Source organism: Zootoca vivipara, chromosome 5 (genome assembly GCF_965207765.1).
Source record: "Zootoca vivipara chromosome 5, rZooViv2.hap1.1, whole genome shotgun sequence".
In the NCBI taxonomy this organism is placed as follows: Eukaryota; Metazoa; Chordata; class Lepidosauria; order Squamata; family Lacertidae; genus Zootoca; species Zootoca vivipara.
This window is the reverse complement of record NC_142588.1, coordinates 55,811,920-55,830,023: the sequence shown is the minus strand read 5'-3', so window position 1 is coordinate 55,830,023 and position 18,104 is coordinate 55,811,920. Positions and strand designations below refer to the sequence as shown.

General features: G+C 47.2%; 1 protein-coding gene across 3 annotated transcripts in view; it reads right to left on the bottom strand.

The window, feature by feature from the left end:
* The window catches only part of R3HCC1L (R3H domain and coiled-coil containing 1 like), a 34,901-nt gene extending 19,615 nt beyond the window's left edge, over positions 1–15,286 (bottom strand). Inside the window, exon 1 of one of the 3 annotated variants that reach the window (XM_088670660.1) lies at positions 15,005–15,286. The gene's annotated coding sequence lies outside the window, so the exon portion shown is untranslated. Of the gene's footprint in view, positions 1–85; positions 195–15,004 lie in introns of those variants that run through there. The other 2 variants (XM_035133045.3, XM_088670659.1) reach the window with 2 other exon arrangements.
* Between the last annotated feature and the right edge of the window lie 2,818 nt (positions 15,287–18,104).

Genomic DNA, 18,104 nt, shown 5'->3' with positions numbered 1-18,104 from the left:
ATTCTTATTTTGCACAGAGCACCAGGAAGTACAGAAGCTGTGTGAAAGAATCCAGGGAGCAGAGGTCTCTAGCAGAGATACTCACTATGATGCTCTGCATGTTACTGGACTACAATTCCCATCATCCTTGATCACTGGCCAGCAGGCTAATCCATCAACACCTGGAGGGCACCATGTGGCCTCCCCTCTGATCTAGAGGTATTAAAGGTAGGTAAGAGGTAGTTAAAATCTAGAGGTATTATTCTTGCTCAGGGCATGAGAGATCATGGGAGAAGCCATGCTTAAGAGACCAATGCTCAATGGAAGAGCACATGCATTACATGCGGAAGATATCAAGCCCAATCCCTGGCATCTCCACTTTAACAAAGGATAAAGGCAGCAGATGGTGAGAAAGAGCTCTGTCTGAGACCCTGGAGAGCTATTACCGCTCAGTGCGGACAGTTACTGGGGTAGGTGGACAGATACTCTGGCCAAGTAGTCTTGCCCAAAGATCTCCCAAATTCTGGATCCAGAACTGTTAGGGGGAGATAAATACGTAACGACATGAGGAGTCCAAGCCACCAAGGTTGCGTGCAAACTTTGAACACCCAGAGATCTGGGTGAAATTTAAAGAGTCTAGGATGACCCATTTGCTTGCATCCATCTGGACGGGAACCTAGGCTTTCAGCTGATCCAGGAAGCAGCCCGTCCTGCTTCCTAATGCAAAACAACACCAAACCCCCGCTAAGTCCCAATCTTGCTGCCTCCAGGCGGAAATGATACAGACACTCACCAAAGTCTCCAGTGCTTAGATAAAGACCAGAGTGTTGCTTTGTACACTCTTCCCCCACCCCTAATGGCAAGGGGAGGGGGCTGTGGTGTGCCATCTCCTCCTTGCAATTGCATTCCCATGGATATGCAATAAGTGCAGCATATAAATCCTGAACCGCCAAGCACCTAAGGGGACAGATTTAAGCTTCTGCAAACCAGAGATCTACAGAATATGCTAAACATGTTGTATCTCCTGTTAGCTAAACTTCTGAAGAGATATAGTGTGCGCTGTATTAAATTAAGGTCCACACATTAATAAAGCAGCAGCAAAAGATGTTGCCCTGAACATATCACATGTCTGCAACGAGATCGGCTTTGTGCTATCTTCCCCTTTCTACTGACAATATCTAGTCACCTCCACACACCTTACTGTGAAGCCTCTATGCTGAACCTGCCCCGTTTAATGTACGGTGACACCCAATCCCCACCTCAGCAGACACACAGAAGCGACAACTAAGGAGATTCATGCCCCATCTCTTCTCTTACTTCAGATAAGAAAAGCCCAAGTTACATGTGCATGAGGGGTCTAACAAGTGCAGGATAGATAAGTTACACTAGTAAGGGATAAATGAGCTGATGGAGAAAGCTAGATATTAGGACTAGCAAGAGGAAGGAGTGCCCTTGTACCTATGGGGATGAATGTCTAGGTTTGACCTTAGTCAGTCTAGCTGCCACCAACCCTAAGCTTCAAAAGATACAAAGAGGATCAGAAACATCCAGAAGTGCTGGAAAGAAGCCCAACATGTAGTGCAAAGACCCCCACATTTTTGCTCACTTGCCACTCACCAACTAGAACGCCACTTGATGCTGCCAACACAGGATCAGTAAAATGATGAGCCAATAATGTGCTGGTCCTTGCTTGCTTAGATAGAGCAGGAAGAGGCAGAACCCCCAGGACCCCTGCCTCTATCAAAGACCAATGAGCACCTCGCATGCTCAGTGTTTCAGAAAAGGAAGGGACAGCAAAAACCAAAAGGCACAGGCTTTCCTCCTACCAGGACGTGTTCCTTTGGGAACACAATGCAGTTCTCTCTACACTCGCAGATAGCACAAGGCACACTGAAAACAGGCACTCAGCCTCATGACACTTTGGTAAAGGGTCTGACGTGCATTCTGCAAATGGGAAAACTACACGACTGGCCAAGTTCACACATGCAGCCAATTAGAAACAGGTCTGTGAAATGCACTTGGAAATCCTGGCTTGTAGGGCTTTCATTTCAGCTGATCTAGCGTCAGGAGGAAGTTGTGCGGCACACAGTCTCCCTCCCCAAGCCCACTAGGCCATACTGCCCTCTGCGAGCCCTGCACCCCTGGTCTAATCACCAACGGCGCCTACTCTTTTCTCAACGGCAGGAGCGCAGTCCAGGAATCCTGGCTCTCAGACCTACTGATGGCTGCTAGGCCACATTCTCTTCCTCTCGCTCAAGCCCCCTTGACCCTTTCCTCAAACCCCAGACCACACAGCCTTCAAGGCTAACCACCACCCTGAGGCCCCAGGTACTTGCGGCCCCCCTCTTGCCAGAGAGATTTATTTTTCATAAGCTTTGGCACAAACAGCAAGGCTGCTATCTGCCAGGCCCGAGGCCCCTATAAATATGCATCAGGCCACATTTATGGAGACGGATGGCTCGGGGGTCTGTCCTGTGGTTGTGGGGGAAAGGAAGAGTTGGGGAAGGGTGTGGCCACAAGATTAATCACTGCCCACTCCGTTTAGGGGTATTCATCATGGCCCACTGTCAGGTAAATCACTGGAAAAACACCTCTCTAGTAATTAATGGGAAGTGACGGATGGACAGCCCCTGGGCCCATTAATCTGGACCATCAGAAGCAGACCAAGATTATGAATGTCAGGATGCATAAACTGTATACCAATCAATAGGGCCAGGAATTCATCCAAGGTTCTCATTTCCGAGGCACCTCCGGTGCATTAGGCTCCGCTCACCTTCCCCGCCCCTGCTTCTCTCTCCCCTTTCTTCTACCCTCTGCTGATTTGAACTGAAAACAGATCCCTCCCCAGCCAAGCAGATGGTATGTAGAGCCCAGAGCCTAGAGGGGCAGGAACGCCGCCAGAGAGCCATGCAGAAGCCTCACAGACAGGGCAATGGAAGCAAAGGCCCCCAAATGAAAACACAGGCACGGCGGCCAGCTCGTTCATGCCGCACCTTCCGTCTGCCTGCACTTCAATCTGCTTCATTCCATCGCAAGCACACACATCTAAGGGGTTAAAAAAAGTGGGCCTCGCACCACATAGTCACTGGATCGTGCTGGTAATGGGAACCCCTGCCAAACGCCAGTCTCTGCTCCAGTGAGATTCTGCCATGGTTGAAATGCAGTGTCCTGGATTTGGGGCAACCTGTTCTACCCAGAATGCAGCACGGGGCTCTTACTTCACCTGCTCCCACAGTTGTCTTCACTGTCTGCTGACTCAACCCTAGGTGGGAACTAAGTAGGGCTGGGTGATATATTGATAGATAGATCTTCCAAAACCAGTTTGAAGTCCATATCGTGATATCAGTTTCATAAGGTTTGACCTGGTAACATATTGCAAATCATGATATGTGTGTGTGTGCATGCTATGCAAAAATCACAATGCAGGAAAAAGCCAGAGCTCCCGCCTTATTTCAGACACATATATCAGTGCTATATCAGTATATCGTGATGCTTAGCTAGTGATATATAGCAATGTTGAAAACCAGATATGGTCCAGCCCTGGAACCAAGAGAGCATTCACAGGGCAAGATGCCTGCTCTACGCTTGAAGGCAACTTGTGCCCAAGTTCTTGTTGGACAGATATCAGATCAAACTGCTAGTAGCCACAGTGACAAAGATGGTGGACACAGTCCTTTTCTGCTGTCTCCCAAGTTGCACAGGACTATCACTCTAAAGCAGAGATGGGGCCCTCCAGATGCTGTTGGACTACAACTCCAATCATCCCTGACCATCAGCCATGCCGTCTGGGGCTGATCTAACAACATCTGGAAGGTCACGGTGTCCTCATTCCTAACCTGGAGCCTAACCAACTCTTCAAAAAACTAGAAGGACAGAGAGGATTCCCTAGATGGTGAGCAAAATGGTTTTCATGCAGCATGAGTTAGCACGGGTGCAGGTCATCAAGCTGCTAAAACATTATCTCCTGCACCCAGGGGCAAACTTTTTACACAGACTGCAAGGAATCTAGCAAAGAAACCAATCCATTTCCTCACCAAGAAGCCGGCAGAGCTCTTGGATCTTTTCCATTCTCCAATAAGCTAATTTCACCTGCAGAATAGTCTCCTTCATCTTTATTGACTCGGTGAGAAAAGAACGTATCATGAAGACAGCTTCAGCCCAGAGGAGTCATTTTTCAGCACAAAATATAATCTATTTCTTTCCGAACAGCCACACCCACTGTGAACAAGGAGCTGCGCTCAGCTAACTGGGTGCTCTGGGGGTCTCTCATGGCAACAAAGCCTGCTACTGCTCTCTAGGGGCAATGGCACACAAAAGCCCTGCTCATAACCACGTCACAAAAACCATTTGGGTGGCAGATACAGAACTGGGCACCATGCAGAGCGGAGGCAGCCTTGAGGAAACCCAAACATTTAGCAGAAGAGGGCATAAGAGCCCCAGAAAAGTGAAGATGGGAGGGCTGAAAGGGGAAAGGCAGAGTTCTCCACCTAAAAACATAATGGTGGCTTTTAAGATTGAAAGTCAACTGGGCTTGCTCTCAGGCCAGCCACAATCCAACATCAAGATGGCAAAGTGAATCTGGGGACATTTATTATCTTAGGGCTGCTGACATTTGCTGATTCCAGTGCTTCCTTACAGTCACAGTTGCTGAAACAAAGGGGGTCTCAGGTTCTCTTCAATGCTTTTTAGGCCTGATGATCATGGAGATAAAGAAAAGACGTGACTGCAATGCATCCGAGAGCTCAAGACTCAGTACCAGGAAGTCTGGAAACAAATACCCCAAAGAATACAATACGTATTTTAAGCAGTGGGGGCTCTGGAACAGAATCAAAAATAAAAATAAAATTTAATCACCAGTATTAGTGACCCTCTCATCACCTAGACCAGGAATAGCTAACTGGCAGCTTGTCTCTGGCCCTCAAAGCAACTTAATAAGGTCCCAATAATGCTACCAAATTTTGAACTGCATTGTTAGAAAGAAAACTACACAGCTTTACTCATAAGGAAAAAGAAGCTATGAGTCTACGTCTGTTTCACTGCCAACCTGCCACTTGTTTAGGGAAGTTTTTAATGTTTGATTCTATTTTTAATATTCTGTTGGGAGCCGCCCAGAGTGGCTGGGTTAGGGTTAGGGTTGGGGAAACCCAGCCAGATGGGTGGGGTATAAATAAACAAATTTATGATGATGATGATGATGATGATTGAAAGGATCAGCCCCAGTTCCCCTTCCCTATTAATAATCCTGTATCATCTGATCACATGCGACCCACATCTACAAAGCCAAACTAATTATAGAATCAGGGACAGGCATGAGGTTATTCCAGCTCTGGACAACGTACAGTCCAGGGAATAGAGTAGTGCTGAGAACAAGGAGGTTGGTTTTCCCTGACCTACACTCCACTGATGCAACAAGTCTTGTGCGGAGCCAACACTTTCAGATAGCCCAAACTTAGCCTGCAAATTGTAAGCCTTCCTGAAAACGGCTTATCTGTCCATCTCCTCCCACCCCACCACTGCTCATCTGACCGGAGAGTCGTCCGTCATCTGTGCCGAGACAGCCCTGCCACCCATCACAAAGCAGCACAACCTGCACCATGCTATGGTCTGAAGAGCCACAGCCTGTCATGCCTTCCATTAAAAGCCTACGGAAGTCAGAATTTGTAGCCTTTTCAAGCACCTCTGGTTCTCCTTGTTGCACCCTCTTTGGGAACGTCTACCCTTTATGAAGACAGGAGCGCCTGGCGTGCTCTGGTCCATGGGGTCATGAAGAGTTGGACACGACTAAATGACTAAACAACAACAACAACCCTTTATACGGCAAATACACCTATTAGATGTACACTGATGGGCATGTACACTGTGTGGACATCCCATAAAATGTGGACATAGATTTGGGAGCCCTGCCCCAAGTTCCCAGACCCATCCAGATGGTACGCAACATTCATTTATTACATGGTAATACTAGCGTAACATCAATGTACACACAGCAGCTGTGCTTGTTGTGTCACGTGTGAAAGCAGGAGCATTTGTCAAGCTGCCCTTATCGAGGCAATCAAATGAAATCCAGTTCACAGGATGGCAAAGCTGTATGTACAGCCCAGGTTACCCCATCTCTAAAATGATACTGCAGAGCTGAAAAAGGTACAGAGAAGGACAACTTAAGAGTAGAGACACAGATTCATAGAATTGCAGAGTTGGAGGGGACCCCTGAGGGTCATGCCAAAAGGGGGTTCGGCCACCCTCTAAAATGCAAATGGTAGGGAGAAAGTGAATATTTCCTCCCTCTCTGACAATACAAGAACTCAGATCATACAATTAAAACTAATTAGCAGTAGATTCAGGACACACAAAAGGAAGCTCTTATTCACCCAACGCATAATTAACTGGAAATTGACTGCCACAAAGGACATAGTGATGACCACTGGCTTAGAAGGCTTCAAAAGGAGATTAGAGAAATTTCAGAGGAGTAGGGGGGAAGTCAGTCAGCAGCTATTTCGCCAGGATTGCTAAATGGAATTTACAGCTTTAGAGGCAACATGCCCCTGAATAACTGCCACTTGGGGGGACCTTAAAGAATGGGGAAGAGCTGAGGCCTTGATGCCTGGGCTTGCAGGTGCCCCAGAAGAAACTGGCTGGCCACACTTAGAAGCAGCATGCTGGACTAGATGAACACTTGGCCTCATCAACATATATTTAAACTATGGAACTCACTCACACAGTGATAGCAACCTCCTGGCTTTAGAAGAGGATTGAACAAATTCATTGAGGATGTGGCTGTCGATGGATACTAGCCATGACAGGTAGGCTCTGTCTCCACTGTTGAAGGCAGTAATGCTTCTGAATGATGGAAACTGGAGAGGAGAAGGCTCTTGCACTTGCTTCCTGCTTGCAGATTTCCCACAGCCATCTGGTTGGTCACTGTGAGAACAGGATGTTGGAGTAGATGGACCAGCAGGGCTTTAAAAAATTTTTATTTCAAGCACCCTGGCCTGTGCTACATGAAACCTAGCTAGGCCATGGCTACTGCATCAGCCTCTGCAGAGATTTGTTTTGTTCTGTTTGTTTTTAAGGGCAGGGAGAGAAACTGCAGCCCACAAATTCCATTTCTTTGGATCCTGTATCTCCCTCGCATCCGCAGTCTATTACACACTCCATCAGACGCCCCCCGCCACGCCTCGGCACCAACCCATTTCATGCTCAAGAGGGTCGAATCAGTGTCCCTTGGCGTGTCTCCTTTTCACACTACACCGAGCAACGTAACTTCCAACTTGCTGCACTAACTTCTGCGCTAAAGTCCGCAACGAGGGGCAGGGCAGGAGCTGAAGAACCGCAGAAGCAACAAGGCAGCTCCCAGGCTGAGTCAGCCGTTGGGCCAAAACTGAAAGAATGGTGTTGGTTTGAAGGTATGCACCTCAGCTTACTCTGAGGGAGACTTTTAACGCTTACCACACAAGTGTTTTTCTTCTCGTTTTAACTGTGTTTTCTTTTTAATCCATTCTCTATTACCGTATATTTAGCTCTCTCTGCATCCCATTGCCAAGTGCGCTCCTTTCCCTGCACCAAAGCATCTCTCTCAAAAGTATTCTGTGAACCCTCCACTCCTTCTTTCTCTCTCTCTCCAAACGCTCTTGTCTATCTAGCTCTCAGTTACCCCATTTTCCTGCAGCCTCCATCACTTTTACTCCGTTTTTCTCTCTGTACCTTAAACGCTCTTCATTTTCTGGATCACATCAAGTCTCTTAGGGTCCTCACCTCTTTCACTCCATGTTCTTTCCTATCAGCACCCTATGGCCCTCTTCTCTGGCCTCTGCTCACGAACCAGTCATTTCCTCTTTTCTCACCCTATAAGACTTCCTGTGAGCCCATTCACCTGCCCTGTGTTTTCTTCCTCCACTGCCTTTCTTTGCTTCTGTTCCTCTGCTTACAACATCTACTCTTCCATTCTTGGAAATCAGTGGCAACAGCGCACAAGGCTTCCACTCTGCCAGCAACAGGCACCTTGAGGCAGGCCAGGTGACATGGCAAGCTGACCGGAAAAGCTGGTGCCAACTCCTCCACATGCCTCTGAACCTACAGAGAGGAGATGGAGTGTAGACAAAGCGACACTGGAAGCTCAGATTCTAGTGGCCTTTTGGTGGGATTTCCTATACAGCAGGGGAAAGGACCACCACTGAGGGGCATTCGGAATTCTCCCAGGAGGTCACAACTAAGCCGCCATCAGTCCTCAGGCATCAGGTTGTGCGGGGCTGATCTAAGGAAAAACGTAAGACAAAAGACAAAGCCTGCTGAGCAACAGGAGCCCAGAATGCCATAGTGACCCAAGCTTAGCAAAATAAATAAATATATATTTAAACCACCCAGCAACCGCATCAGAGAAAACCCAAGCAGAAGTGCCACATGAAAATGCACACAAACAGCCTTCTCTACAAGCCATCCTCGGAATATAATTCCATTGGCGCGCCTGTCTTGGCAAAAAGCAAGTGATATCCTGTAAAATGAACACAGCCTGGACTAGCAACTGGGACCTGAAGCCGCTGCTATTTGGAACTGAGAGCTCGTTTGTTTATCGGAAAAACGGGGGAAGCCTATTGTGTAATCAGGACACCCCTAGACCAGGAATCCAGCACAGGCTGAAGTGGCACCCCATGAGCTCCCAGCAGCCTATATTGCTTCCTGGCAGCAAACTGTATTTTTAGCCTTTGAGGTTTCCGATTCCACTCAATCCATAATTCCATCAATAGAATATTTAACCTTAGAGCCTTGATCACAGGAGAGAAACGGCAACCCCTTGGACCGGGCAGTGAACGGAAGGCAGTGCTTAATATCCCTTGCCCCAGAGCTCTGAGGAAGCAAAGCTCACGCTGGCTCCTTTACCAGCCCGAGGGATTCGGCTGCTGCCCTCCCTGGGCTCAGCAGTGACCAGAACTCCATCTGCCCACCCGCCTCCTTCCTGCAAAGTGGGAGAGGCTCTTGATTGGTGCTTGGGGAACAGCAAAGTGCCCTTGAGGGACAGCACCAGGTGTCACTCAGCGCTCGCACATGCACAATGTCACTCTTTATGGCGTGCTGCAGAACGGGTGCTTCTTCCAAACTAATAACGCTAATAAAAAAGAGAGAGAAGTGCAAGGAGACTCCAAACAGCCCAAATTAGAAAGCCCTTTGGGCGCCGCCACTCATTTAGTCTCCAGGCACATGGCAAGAGGAAACCTTGGCAAAGGAATGACGAGGCTGCACAGCATCTTTTCCTCCAAGTTCCTTACTATAGGCCAGAGAGGTGCAATACAAGCTAAATATAATCTCTCACACACCAAAAAAAAATCCCACCTACCTGCTCTCAGCAATAAATAAAGTAGCAGTGGGCCAACCCCCAATATCAGAATCCCCCACCCCCATGAAAAGCCCACCTTGTAGACCAGGGGAATGCCTATGAATAGCTAACGAAAGTCTAGCAGTTGAGACAATGGGCTGTGTACATTAACACAACTCCTAGCACTCAGATCTGCATTGTTGTGTACAGGAAAAAAGAAATGTTGGTTCTAGACAGGTATGAAGCTTCCTTACAAGCAGTATCCAACAGCGAGCAACATTCAAAACTCAGAAGCCAGGAACCAGTTAATGCCATGGGGTGGGGGTGGGGGAATAGGAAGCATCCAATGAAAAATACAAAAAAAAGAGCAGGAGAACCAATCTCAGGATGCTGAAGAAAATTGCACTAGTCATTGATGCCCAATGTGCTTTGGCCAGAACACGCCTTCCTTAAGGGCTTTTATACTTCCTTACAGGCAGCTCAAAAACCTCTGTTTTGAAATCCCTGCAAGACAAGGCAAAGCTGGCCTGCACCACTCCGACCATGACTGCCCCTTCCCCAGTCTTTCTGGGCATAGGGTTGATGTATCTTCTGTGGTGGGGAGGGCTACAACACTTGCAGGATCTTTCATACAGTGGTCTGAGGGAAGGCTATAAATACCATATCATTTACGCTTGCTGTTGGAGCAAGAGAGTGTAAAGCTTCCCATTCAGCAGCGAAAGACTGAGCTGACTGCCATCAGGAAGCAGCCTGCAAAGCAGAAGCGGAAAAACATTGCCTCGGGGCTCAGTCATGCTCCCTTGCACCTTAGGAACACTTGCAACACTTGTCATAAAGCCCGTAAGTAGCTCTGAATCCAGCCAGCTGGATGGCAGGAGATCCATATCCCACCCCTGCCCTGATTCTCAATCACCTTTTAGAGTCATACAATTTCACATCTATATTATTCCACATTCTTTCCTTTTATAACAGAAAAAACCCTCTTGCCCTCCATACTTGATTCCCCAATGAACTATAAAGACCTACACAAAGAACAGGGAATCAATTGCACTCCACGAGGCAATTCCAAACATGCAAAGACAAATCTCCTTAAAAATAATAAGACACAACAGAGGAAGCAGTTCATTTTCTGCCCGTTGCACGTCTCCTGAGTTAAGCGCTAACACCAGTTCGACATAAGAATGGGGTCTGGAGTCAATGGCATTCCTTTAAGGCTGCTTGGAAAGGACGATGCAAGAGCGGAGAAAAGTGAATTAATGTCTGACCAAAAGAACTAAGGGAATTAGGCAGGATTGTACTGATATATCAAGGGCAGAGGCCCAGCCAGAGAGCACATCAATAAAAAGGGAGAGAGATGAAAATAACAAGGACTCCAACAGGAATAAGATTATTTAAAAAGATGAGAGGAATGACCTTGTGGGGAAAAAAATCCAGCGCATATACATCTAAAAACCAGCACCTCCTGATAACATGCATACCAGGCCAAGTCAGGTTTAGCTAGTGAGCTGACTGTACCCCAGATAAGCTATTGCTAATGGCAGGAGGGGGTGTCTAAGCAAGAGGCACCTTGCATTGCTGGTTATTGCATTCCCCACCTAGCTTCTTCTTTTTTTATTGCCCTCTAAATGCAGCTTCTCCCTAAGCATGGTTGGGTTTCTGGCAGAGGAAAGGGACATGCAATTTCTAAAATGTCTGCTGCCAAGCATAGCAACAATACAAGGGTATAAGAAAATGGGGAGATGAAGAACAAGTGACAGTGATGGGCTCAGGGGCATCAGGATTAAAAGAGCACAAGACCAACTCCGTCAGAATTGCCATAAAAAGATACCGAGTGGAGAAACAGCATTAAAATTCGATGCAACTGAACTTCAGGGAAAGTTCCCCCAATTTTTATTTCCCAAATGCCTGACAATTACATTTGCAGATGACACTAAAGGGGAATTTGCGGCAAAGAGCTGAGAGAACAAGGAAATAATTCAAAGGAAGTGAAGGAGGCTAGAAATAAGACGCGATTCAACCGGGCAAGGCACAGCTTGCAGAGACGGGAAATGCAGGCGCTGAGCAGGGACAGAAACCTGGAAAGAGACACAGGGTGAGAGCAAATTGGCGATGAGCTGACAATGATGAAAGAGCTGCTGCTATTTCAGGCTGCAGAAACATCACACCCCAGAGGAAGGGGAGATGACAGGCAAGATGCACCCAGAATCAGGAAGATCAGCTTTGCCCAAAGGAACCCGGTAAAGTGGATGGAATTGGTGGGGTAGACCTGGCAGATTAAAAGAGGCAGAGGCCAAAGGAAGTGACATTCTCAGGGGTGGGCAGACCTCTGATCTCCCATGCGCAAGATGCCTCTCCATGAATAACTTCAGCAAGCTCCTCCTTTCCTTCAGTTCCATGCTCAGGCAGCCATTTTCAACACTTAGTATGCCCCTCTCCCACAAGCAGCAGCCCTTCTGTTGTGCAGGGCCCATATAGGCTCACCAAGACTGCAGAGGCTAAAGAGGGATGGCAATAGGCCTCAAGCCATCCCTAGTGGCAGCTCTTGCAGGACAGCAGACAGGCTTCACAGTGAGAGGCTGTCTGTACTGCCTGCCCTTCCTGACCCGGCCCTAGTACCCACACTCCTGAGAATAATTCATGCCCACTAAGCCAAAGGATGCCTGCTTGGCCCTCCCCCCACACACCCACTTGAAGCCCACACAGCAAACGTGAAGCCCACAATTCCTCAAGCATGGGCCGCAGCTTCAACAGCTTCGCCCATTAGAAAACTGAGTTCACTGGTCAGAAGCTGGAATCCACAGAATTCTATTTTTGCAAAGGGCAGTGGGTGCTGAGTCTCCTAGGCTGCAGAGAAAATCTTGAAAACATGGGAGGGAGACAGTCATCTAACTTGCTTGCTACTCTCTTTGCAATTTCCCTCCAGTCACTTTGTGCTCCCCCCAGGACCTCTATGCTTACATCTCACTCTCTTAATTGTGTGAATTTCTTCCCCAAGTAGGGACTGAGCATTTTAACAGGAGTGGAGAAACACAGTTGATTCGGTTTGGGACACATAATGGAAATAGGGTGTTCGCAACTTTAAAAAACGGAGTTCAGAGAGAGAAAAAGAGATGTAAGCATACATTAAATGCTATCCAGAAATTGGATTCAACTAGGGGCCTTCAACCTCCTGGGGCCAGGGACACATTTGGAAATCTAAAAAACTGTAGTGGGCACCACAAAATGCCCATTTCACAAAAGAAGAACTGGTGATGCCCAGAGACATGCTCCTAAAACAAGTGGAATACCTACATGCATCCCAAAGAAAACAACACATTGGGGAGGAAAACAGGGAACTGCCCCCCCATCACAAATGGCCAAAAAGGCAGGTGCTCAGAAGGGTGTCTGAGGACACCATGCTGCTCACAGCTTCCATATTGGGGATTCATTCATGTACTCAACAGCAGAGTCCTAGGTTTTGTTATTTTGATTGTAATCTGAAATGACAATAGGATCTAAATCCCAGAAAATCAGCACATAGGTTATGTGTTTAGGTTACTGGCATCCACTTTAAATAGCATAATTTATACACTGGTTAGGCTTAGTAGTTGCTACATGTGCTTGCCTAATGAAAGAATTTGCAAAGTTCAAAAGCCTGGTCATGTACACACCAACTTGTCAGCAGAACCATTTTTATGCCACTGACTAAATCCTGGCCTCTGCTTACTAAAGGACTACCCAACACTTCTCCCCATCTTAATTTCAGCACAAGCACTGTTCTTGCCAGAAAATGAACCACCACATAGCTGGCCACCACCAGCCGCCTGTGAACAAGACAAGAGAGCTGAAAACACCACAATGAAAAATGGCACTTATGGCATGCGCTAGCAGGAGACAGTGAAAAACACAGCCTGGCGGCTGGGAGCGAAGGGATGTGTGTTTTATGAGGCATCGAGTGCCTGGGACTATGAGTACGCCAGGAGAGGAGGGAGGTACGCCGCAGCTCTTCTGAGGGACACTATATAACTTCCCTCCTGCAGGGGCTCTGACAAACAGAATCTTTTTTTCTAATTCAATAAAGTCCCGGCGGTTACCATGGTTCATCCATTGTACCCAAAAGGGTTATAGCTGCTGCTCACATAATTTCCCCCTGTCCAAAATGCACAGGAAAAGGGCTCACCTGGTGGGTGAGGGGCAGTGATGACCTTCCCAAAATGCAGCACCAGTTAAAAGGCAGGGAGAACACAAAGCACTGCCAGAACTCAGAGCAGGAGAACCACGTACAGTAAGGAGCACAAAGTCTCTGAGACCCTCCAGGCAAGAGGGTTCCTAAGACCAGGAGTCTGGATGTGTGGTGGTTGGGAAATCTGGCACAAGGAGTTTCAAAGACAGTTCATTGTACCAGGGATGGGTAACCTGTGGTCCTCCAGTTATTGCTGGACTCCAGTTTCCATCAACGACACACAGAACAGCCAATGGTTGGGAATCATGGGAGCTGTAGTCTGACAACATATTGAGGGCCCTCATCACTGCAACTGCATTAAGCTAATCTAATATATTCCAGGGATACTTTCACATCTCACACAAAGGTAAGCCAGAAACTATAGACAGAGACAACTGAATATCATGCAGGGCAGTTGGGGGGGGGGAGAGAATAACTGAAATTCTTTTATCACGCTTACACAAAGTAAATTTGCCCAGATGCATATATTTGTACGTACTGGCTTCTATTATCTTCCAGGCATCAGGCTGGTTGTGAACTAGAAGGCTTTAAGAAACTGAGCCAATGTATCTAAGGGGCTACTTTTTCTCCTATGCTTTGTTGCAAAATTAACTAAGTTCTCTCAGTGGACAGTTGCTATTTGCCCACTAAAAAGGATGTTAAAATTTACATAAGCATCTTGAATCCTTTCACCACAGCTTTTAAATGCCTTTTCCATTGAGACAGGATACATAGGATTTCAGCCATAGAGTAGACTTGCTGCTGGTGAGGAAAATACCACGTTGATTGCTTTTGGGGATGAGTAGGAGCACCATTTTTAAAAAAATAAAAAAGCAACAGAAACCTCGTGGGTCTGGTGTGTGTGTGTTCCAGTACCAGAGAGGAGAAGCACTCAGCATTTAAGCAACTATCAAGAAAGCACGTTTCTGGAATTTCCGATTAAAAAAGCAATGAAAGGCAAATACGACTTTAAAAAGAGTTCTCTAAAAAGGCACAAACGTCAGGAAGAGTTGTGCTCCTCAATGCCACTGATGTCACAGGCATTATCCAACCGAAGCTCATCATAATTGCAAAACTGTATTTCACGAGGTAACTCACAAGCTTCTAGAGGGAGTACAATACTAAGGAAAGAAAGATTTACCCAGTGACAAAGCGTTGCGGCATGCGCGATGGGGAAATGCAATAACCCCCTAGCAAAATGTGAACCTGAAGGAAGAGGCCCGCCCGGATCCCTTTGAACAATTGCCCTTGTAATGCGCAAAGACGACGCCCGTCTGGAAAAGTTCTAACACAAGGTTGAATCTCCCTGGACAGCAACCACAGCACGACCTAGCCCCCACCTGAACCACGGGGCAAGGTTTTCCAGTCAGCGTGGGGCTTCCAGGTAAAAATACAACCCGCCTATTGCTTTATATAGATAAAAGTGATCTTGGATATTACAGTACATGCAGAGACGAATAAAATATCTGAAGTTTAAGCCCCAGCCCCTTCCTTGGTGGAAATAAATTGCTCCCCACCTGTTGCTCGAGTGCAATAAGGTTCTGCGGGGAGGATGCAATAATAGTCCCCGTCACATTATGGGATGGAGGAGCATCGCAGGTTGGGGAGGACCAAGAGCAAAAGGTGTCGATAAAGGGCATTAGGGGCGTCCAGTCCTAAAGTGGGGAAAGGGCAGGAGGAAGGCAAATAAGCTGCTTTTAGGACCCGATATAGGAAAGTTTGGGGGATGGGGAAGAGACAAGTTACCGGGCGCACGGTAGGGTCGTGCTGGCTCTGTTGCTTCCGCCTTCGCCGCTTCCGCCCGCCCCCAGCCTGGCCCCGCCCCTCCATGGCGAGGAATGCTGGGAAATGTAGTCCGGAGGAGGGGTAGGAGTGCCTGCCCCGCAAGTGTCTTCTCATTCTCTCGCGTTCTGTTTCTTTCCTATGGCGGATGCCGTTCACAGCGCCTACGAAACGACCAGTGGCATTCGCGCAGTCGCCTCTCCGTGCTGCCATTGACTGCAGTGCTGGGGTGTAACGCGGCTGGGAAGAAGCGCCTTGTGACTGTCCGGAGCCTATAAAGCATTCCCACACACCCGCTCCCCGTGAATCACACGTGCGTTTCTGTCATCGGCGAGGAAAACGTATTCTGCATTTGTTCACATGTACTCTTTGCAATCCCCGAGGAAGTAGAAGGCGCGCGTCCGGGTATAGATTAGACAATCAAGGTCTTTGGGTCGTGTGAAAGGTCCCACACAGGCAAATCCTGAAGATGGACAACAGGAGAAAGCCCATCGCCTGCACTGTGGAACATATGTGTGGTTGCTTGAAGGAAAGGCACTTTGCACATGCTCAGAGTATTTTTAATAATAATAATAATAATAATAATAATAATAATAATAATAATAATAATAATAAATCTATATACTTTCCACAACTCCACTGCTTTGCGAGATATCTTTGGGAGAAGAAAAGGCTAAGGAGTAAACCCTACACAAATCTGGAGTGGAACCCCTAAGATGATTGGATGGTGTCTTGTACACCTCCTTCCGGCAATTTCTGCAGTCAAGCTGAAGCCCGATGTATTGCTCTGCTTTCCTTTGAGCCACATCAACAAAGCTGAGAGCAGGGACTTGTAGTCTGGGCAGCCCAGGACCTCCATACACATTGCCCAGGCTTGCATCCCAGGCAGGTCCCTTTGGTGCTACTAACACAGTGGTTTGACTTCACCCCCGGAGGCGGACTCCATTGTCTATTGAGACAGACATATGCCAACAATAGGCTTCTAAAAGCAGTAGCTCAGGGGATCATCACAAAAATAAATTCACACACCCTCAACACTGCTATGAAGCTACTGCAGCAAAGAGCAACACTCTTGTGGCATCTTAAAGACTGACAGGTTTATTGTGACATACAGTAAACATGTTAGACTGTAAGATGTCACAAGTCTCTTTTTATATATATATAAAGAGTCAGTAGGTCCCCATGGGCTCACTTTCACCTGCTGCAGGTGACAGAATTGAAGTGGGGGAGGAGAAACTTCAACTCAATCAATAGGCCATAACTTCAATAAAAACGTATTTAGGATTGCTGTATCGTGAAATTCTCTGTGATTTCTCTTTCAGAAATCTAAGTTGCGGAACAAAAGCCACACTTTGTGTGCCATTCCAATATTCTTCAGTGGTGTGTCTACTATGCACCCAGCCAGCCCCCTTGGCAACTACTGCTGAGTAAATCACACCAGTCCAGGCTACCTCACTAGTCTGTGAGGAGGGCAAATGCCACAAACTGGAACAGCTGCAGCAGTAGCATTTATTGTTCCAGAGTTAAGTCCTAGTAAGCCATGTCTCCATTCAACCAAAGTTCAAAGTACAAGACTAATTTCAACTGACAACTCCAGATACAACTCTTCTCCCCACCAACACAGTTAAATCTACCTCTGACATTAGGAATGGGACAGGGTCTTCTGCAGCACCTGAGGACAGAAGGCTGAGGGTGGGGCAGGGTGGGCCACATGCCACGTCTAGGTCTGTAGGCTCCCTGCGTCTCAGCTGAGGTGATTGTCTCACTCTATTTCCTGGTAGAGCTGGCCTTGGGTGTAAAGCCATCTAGGAGACCTACCTGAAACCCCCAACAATGGCATTGCTTTGACTGTGGCAAAATATAGCATCTAGACACGTTATTGCCCCACCAATATTGCCACAAAAGTATTGTGTTCCCTAGTCCATGTCAACGATTAGTACTGAGGGTCAATTAAATAAGCCAGTTGTAACTGGGATTCCATCACATCCATGGGCCTGGCATTGTCACAATAAATAAATAAGTTGTTTGCTGTAATTGTATGATTTGGGGACTAGCTGCTTATCATATATGGGCCAGGAAGTAGTCCCCTCTGCAAAAGGGGGCCTGACTCATTGGCTTGAGTCTCCTTGAGCTCTTTATCTTGTAGGCTTCCATCTGTGGTGCATCCACAGCTGGTTTGTGGCACATTGTAAGCTGATTTTCTGGAGGCTGGTGGTTCTGCCTTGTACTGAAGCTTGTACTGGATAGCTTTTTTGATGTTTTATGATGTGATGGAGATCTAGGGCATAAAAGACTGACCCATGTGGAATGCTAAGTCCCCCAGGTATTCAGGCTAAAAGGAGACTACCTTTTTTCTCCTGAACTTCTTTTCTCTCTGAACACTTCTGTTTGACGCTGCTTATCTGATTCTGGTGAGCGTGTTCATGTGTAACTGAAGAATGGCAATGCCACATTGCAATGTCACACAAGCACCAACCGGCAGGATCTCTTGAGAACTGCCAAAGCTGGAAGGCTGATGCTGATAACAAGACACTGACAACATTGAAAATGCACATGTTTTGAGTAAAACTGGGGCCAACAGGGAGTGCGGCTGGGAGGCACACGTAGCCAAGATTTATGGGATTGTCAGGATCTAGCTCTGGGTTAATACTCTGCGTAGAAGAGTTGCCTCTTTAACTTCCTTGGACCTTACCAGATTATTAGCTGAGAACCTCTGGGAGTTACAAATTACTGTGCTAAAGTAATCAGACCCATATTGTAGTTGGCTCACCAACAAATTGTTTTTTCTGGACCTTGGTAGAAGCATGCTGACATCTCCCAATTGACATGCTCTTG